This window comes from Myotis brandtii, unplaced genomic scaffold, assembly GCF_000412655.1.
Source record: "Myotis brandtii unplaced genomic scaffold, ASM41265v1 scaffold333, whole genome shotgun sequence".
Classification (NCBI taxonomy): Eukaryota; Metazoa; Chordata; class Mammalia; order Chiroptera; family Vespertilionidae; genus Myotis; species Myotis brandtii.
This window is the reverse complement of record NW_005362842.1, coordinates 63,404-70,005: the sequence shown is the minus strand read 5'-3', so window position 1 is coordinate 70,005 and position 6,602 is coordinate 63,404. Positions and strand designations below refer to the sequence as shown.

Sequence of the window (6,602 nt, the reverse complement as noted above, 5' to 3'; positions counted from 1 at the left end):
AGAGAGAGAGAGAGAGAGAGAGAGAGGAGAGAGAGAGAAGAGAGAAGAGAGAGAATGAGAATGAGAATGAATGAGAAGAAGAAAGAGACAGACCAACAGAGACACACACAGCCGCACTGGGAGCCATCACCTGCGTGCGCCCCTGTTTGCATCGCTGAGCCTGCATTGCACACACATTGGATGGGAAGGTGGCCAGCTGCTGGAGGAAGGGCAGACTCAGATCCACTTTACAGACCCATCAGTCACTGCCACTTGCTTTTTAAAAATTTTATTTACATTCCTCTTTTAAAAACTAAACTTTTTATTTTGAGATAGTCATAGATTCACATGCAGTTGTAAGAAATAATAGATCCTGTGTACTCTTTACCCAGTTTCCCCAATGGTAACATCTTGCAAAACTATAGTACAGTGTCATAGCCTGGATATTGACATTACTTCCTCAAGACAGAGAACGGTTCCATCACCACAAGGGCCCCTCTGTTGACTTTTGTAAGTACACGCTCCCCACCCCATTCCCTAACTCTTAGCAATCTGTTCTCCTTTAATGTATCTTTTGAAGTTTAAAAAATCTTCAGGGCATGGGGTTTAAGATGAGGTAAAGTCAGGAAATTTAGCGAAGGGCCTGTGTTCTCCCAAGTGCTCTTGTTCCCAGATATGGCAGGAAGTTATTTTCACATGCTGGGAAGAAGCATAACCATTCCAGATTCAAGTGGAGGTTTCCTACGTTTGAAGTGCTGCTGAGACTGTAATTATAAATGAGGATGAGTTAATATGTGATAAAATACCATACGCCATCTGTCTCATCATCGGAGGCAATTCTCTGCCAGCTTGGTGAATGAGGCAACAGCTGTCCAGAAGTTGATTGCTCAAGGAATGTGCTTAACAACTGGTACTATGAATTCAGCCCTTTGTGTGAGAATTTTAAGAAATCGAGTTCCTGGTATTTAGTCAATATGTGCAGTTTTACGTACAATTATATAAAGGTTTGTGATGTGGAGGAGTTCTCCTTTTTTTTATTTTCACCTATCTCTGCCTTCCTATCTTAGTTTTGTTATTACAGAAAATGAAAATCCCATAGGAAAGCCTCGTCCCTAGTCCCTGACTACTGGCCTTCCACCACAACACTCTCCCCCCCACCCCCACCCCCCTACGTTCTGTACCTGGGCCTATTAAACAAGGTTCAGTGATGTAGCTTCAAGGGAAGCTCAGTGTTGCATTGGATGACCTCAAAGGTTTCATCCAATCTTGAGTCAGTGATGCTGCATCAGTGAGCTCGTGTAGCTACTCAAATGTGATAGATGAGCATTCAGCATTCACAGTAAGGAGATGCTCCTGGGCTGGCCGCAGAGACCAGGCAACAGAACTTTTTTCATGGCTATGGATTATACATCTAAGTGTGTGTGGCGGAGGGGTGGGTTGAACAGTTGGCCCTGGCACATACCATTTTTGCAATTTAAATTACTGAAATGGGTGTGAGCTCTCCAGTATACCACAGATCACACCACTTCCTGTTTATTGTTTTATAACTGGCCTGTTGAGCTCATTTGTACTTTCTCTGCCACTCCTGGAAACATTTGCACTGTGACCTCTGATTTAACTAATCCCCAAAATCTTGGACATTTAGGTGGCCTTCAGCCTTTTAATATTAAACATTGTTTTAATGACCATCTTTGCATGATCTGAATTAATTCCTACAAGTAAAATGCATGGGTTAAGCTTTACAAGTTTGTAATTGTGATATGTATTATTAGATTTCCCTATTGTTTTTGCTGTTTGAATTGCCAGTTTGTGTGACTTATCTAAATTAAGGGAATTCTTATTTTCCTTATAGATTGACACTATATATGGTGTCTTAACTGTTCAGATATTTTAAATTTTTATGTACTTTGATTTTGCAGTTTTTTCTTTGTGGTTTATGGAAATTGATGCCATGTTTAGAAGATTTTTCCCATCCCACAATTATAAAAATATTAAACTTTTGTTTTAGAATGTGTTTTTTTTTTCTCTCTCCAATATTTATTCTGCCTGGAATTTGTCTTGGTGTAAAGAGTAAGGTAGTGCCTGGCTGGCATGGCTCAGTGGTTGAGCGTCAGCCCATGAACCTGGAGGTTGCGGTTCGATTCCTGGTCAGGGCACATGCCCAAGTTGCAGGCTTGGAGGCAGCAAATCATCTTTCTCAACATTGATGTTTCTGTTTCTCTCTCCCTCTCCCTTCCTCTCTCTAAAATTAATAAAAACATTTTTTAAAATCTTCATGATCATAATTTGGAATTGAAAAAGGAACAAACCCAAAACCAATAGAAATAATTTAATATAAAAAATTATAAGGTAGTGATCCAACTTCATATTTTTCTAAACAGTTAGCCAATTTTCCTAAAAACCAACAATTTTTAATATGCATGGTGAATTTAGAATTACCAAATCTTGATGGCTTCTAGTATCTAAAAGTGGCTTGTTTTTATAGAAAGTTTCCACTTTAAATTCTGAGTTTCAGTATTTTTCTGCTTTTAATACCTCTAGAAAGGAGCTGTGAACAGAACACCATATTGGTTTTGGCATTAACTTTAATGCATCTCAAATAGGCTGATTCTACAGAATTTGATCCAAAGTACTTCTGTGTCTTAATGCCTTTTTGCCAAGCAAAATTGATTATTTCTAACCAAAGGCCTTCAGTGCTGGACTGAAAAAAGAGTGAGGGGTCCTCCTAGGCTGTGGCAGATTGTGTAATTTGGCATCAGGTACAATGCTTTTTATTTTTTCTCTTAAAAGTTTCTTTCTATTCTCTAGCCTTCAGTGGTCACTGCCTCCTGTTGTTGGGGACTTTTAGAGGTGTGGCAGGGAGAAGGCAAATTCAGAAACTTTCTGTCCAAGTCCTAGTATTGTAGCTCTAAAATATTTTCTTTTTTTCTTGGCAGTTTAATGAACAGCTAAGAGAAGTCTTTCTTTGACAGTTATTCCTAGCCTTCTCTGTATTGTAGAATTTAGCCGATATATTTTTCACCTGTAGTGCTGTGTGATCACAGAGATCCTCTCTATAACTTTAATTAGAGATGCTTTTAGTTCTCCTAATTTAAAAATTTACCTGAGTAGCTTAGTACCTTGGCAGATTCCTCTTGTCATATTCTCCTAAATTATTATAGTGTCATTTCAACTAGATTTTATTATTGAGACTTGTTTTTAGGTCAAGTTTGTAGACAAGAAGGCAGATTCTACCATTGTCGTTGAGAAGAGATATACATAATGGTTAAAACCACCAGAGTCATTCTGTTGGGGTTCATAACCCATCTTCTCCACCTATATGTCACTTGGCTAGTCCTCAGTTTCCTTACCTATCAAATATGGATAAAAGTCACATCTGTCTCATAGGACTGTTGTAAATGTCAAGTGAGATAATGCACGTAAAACACTTAGGACAGTGCCTGGCCTGCAGTAAGCATTTAATAAGTGTTATTTTTCGTCCTCTTGTTAGTGTTGATTTGCTCTTCTAGGATGTTGCAATGCTGGTTTCCCCTCTTAATTGTAAAAAGAATACATGCCCATTGTAGAAAGTTTAGAAATCAAAGAAAGCTTAGAGAAGAACATTTCTCCTACAGTTCCACCACCCCCAGCAATAATCGCAGTTTACATTTTAACATATTTGCTTCCAGTGTTTTATACTTATATATTATTGTACATGTATATCTTGTAATATATTTAGATATTACCATTTGAGATCATTCTACATGTGTAATATGGTGTCTTGACTTTTTCACTTAACATGTCCTAAACATTTTGTCATGTCATTAAAAACATTATATAATCATTTAGTTTTCATGGTTACATAATAATAATCCATCACATTATATTATTTTGATTGACTTAGTCATTCTCCTTTTATTTGGCAATTAGTGTTTGGAACTTTTTGGGTTGGTGTTAGGTTGCTTTTAGATCATTCTAACTTACTAGGCCAGGCTTTTTTAGGAGTTGAGCCTTGTGTTTGCTTTTGAGGTTGGTTTTTTTGTGTTGACTGTGTGACTTAAGCTGGGATTTTAAATGTCTGACCCTATATTCTCAGACTTTTGCCTTCTGTTCTGGACTATCTCCATGCTTGTTTGCTTTTCAATCTTTCTTTGGTGAGTTTCTTTTCATAATCCTGTGCTGGAAGAAAGATGAATGGAGACCAGGATTAGTATTTTGGTCTCTGACCCTGCAGTGCCACGTGAATGCCCAGGAACTAGCCAGAGTAAACAGCAGTTGCATGTTAATGGATCTTTACTGAGGTAACCATGCCGAGAAGTTTCTAGTGAGAAGACTGTCCTAAATTGTTCTTGACAAGGTATACTATTTTTGTTTAAAATTTCTTGCTTTTCCTGTAAAGCTGGGTTTCAAGTATGTTAAAGCTGAATTCATTTGTACTTGGGATATAATGAGATCTTGTGCTTTTTACTTTCAGAAAACCAGCCAAGAACAGCAGTCTGAAAAAGACATACGTATCCAAAATTGCCAGGGAAACCTGCTGTTTACATATGCTTTCTGAGAAACCGCATGGCAAGTGAATGTCGTCTTTGTCTGAACTCATAGCAGCCTGGCTCTGCTGGTGGATCATGCTAGCTGGTTTGGGCTTGGTTTTTAACTCAGTTATTGAAATGGCACTTAGAGCAAGACTTAAATGCCAGTGGTTTGTGACCCAGGAGGTTGCTTACAATGGCATCAGTCTGTGTGAGCTTGACACTGTTTTTCATTTCCTTTGTTTGGTTCTGGAACTGCTTGGCAGCTGTCTTCTTTAAAGTTCACTCTTCATGGCCAATTATTGTCTGCTGTTAAAATACAGGATGATTTTATCTTAGCCACATGGTGAACCAAAGAGCTAAATCCAGACATTGGGTTTTGTGAATTTGGGCAGAGAGAGTATGACTAGTGATAAGAAATCATTTAGATCTACATGGCTTAGAACAGAAGATCAGATATGGATCCTAAGATCTGCAGATAGTATCTTGGCACCTTGGGCCCTAGGAAGTGCTGTCCTGAGGTCATATTCATGTGGCTTCACTGGAAGCACAGGTGCCAAATGGCGTATATCTTACATTCCTAGAAGCCATCGTCTTGCTCAATAAGCTGTTCCAACACTATCATTCAGAGAAATAGGAGCTTCCAGCTTCTCTTACATCTCCAACAAGAGCTGTCATCCAGTGTTTTCCTGACCACTTCTGGTCATTTCTGAGAAGAAGGTTGGATTCCACAAGTTGGGATGTAATCCATATCACTGTTTAAAGGTTCTGCCTGAAAATACTGTGTTTTTTTAATTTCAGCCAAAATTTTCCCCAGGGAACTTATACTCATGTGTTTGGTTGTTTCTCACAGAAGCTCTGCAGAAAGTTGGCATCATCTGCCTTTTCCATTTTACAGATAGAAAGAGCCAGTCTTTGGCCTTTAGCCAGTACTTAGTATTATGGTAACTTGGCTTGAGTAAACCTTGCCAGCCTTATGCTAGCTCTTTGTTACAGAGGCCAGATTATATAAGTGTGAAAGCACCTGACCAACTGTAGATGTTAGGTGATGTTTCATTAAAAGTACCAACTAGTCAGAGCCAGATTCAGTTTTTAGCCTTTTATTTTTATATTATTATTATTGTTATTGTTATTATTAAAATCCTCACCCGAGGATATGTGTGTGTTTTTTATTAATTTAGAGAGAGAGAGAGAGGAGGGGAGACAGTGAGAGCGAAACATCCATCGGTTGCCTCCTGTATGTGCCCCTACCAGGGATCAAACTCATAACCTAGGTATGTGCTCTGACCGAGGATCAAACCCACAACCATTTGTACACTGGACGGCGCTTCAATCCATGGAGCCACTTGGCCAGGGCCAGATTCAGTTTTGATCTCTGCCACTTGATAACCTCAGGCAGATTAATTCTGTAAACCTAAAATGTTTCATCTATCCATCTCTAGAATCAAGTTAATAATTATAGCTGTAAGATTTAATGAAGAGCAAATGAGATAATACAAGAAAGCGCTTAACATAGTGACTGGCTAATAATGGTTAATAAGTGATTTTAAATGTGGGCTTATTGTTATTATGTAATCATTATACAGTGGACTTTTAAATCCTGCTCCCTGTGCACTACCTTTCTTTATGTCTTCTTGATTTACTGAGAAGACCAATGTTAGCATTATAAGAAAACAAGGTGGGCATACAAACAATGTTTCTGCCCCCTGGAGATTTCCCCTTCTTTCTCAGGAGGAAGTTTTGGGAGTGAGCTAAATCATCTGTCACGTTGCCAGAACTGGGAATTGGGAGTTAACTAGTCCTTCTATCCTGCTTACAGGAGAAGCCCTTCTTTCTGCTCAGTAATGTCATGGCTGTCTCTATTTTCCAAGATTATTTCCTGCTCTGTGGCTCTGTCATTTAAGGACACATTTTAACATTGCATCTCATCCTGCTTTGTCCTTTGGCCCAGAATTCTTAGTTTTATTCCAGATAAATCTAGGGGTCCCCCCAGAAATCTTGATTTCATCTAAGTTTTAAAAACTTTTGGCATAAAATTTTGGATTTTAAAATTTGTAATATCTGTAATTCTAGCTTGCCTTTCATTCCTAATATATTTTTTTCTTGATCAAATTT

At 38.4% G+C, this 6,602-nt stretch overlaps 1 long non-coding RNA gene across 1 annotated transcript in view; it reads left to right on the top strand.

Moving 5' to 3' along the window:
- The first annotated feature begins 3,678 nt into the window (after positions 1-3,678).
- LOC102260997 overlaps positions 3,679-6,602 on the top strand; it is a 19,425-nt gene continuing 16,501 nt past the window's right edge. Inside the window, exon 1 of the long non-coding RNA XR_313861.2 lies at positions 3,679-4,315. This is a non-coding gene — a long non-coding RNA (uncharacterized LOC102260997). The remainder of the gene's footprint in view (positions 4,316-6,602) is intronic.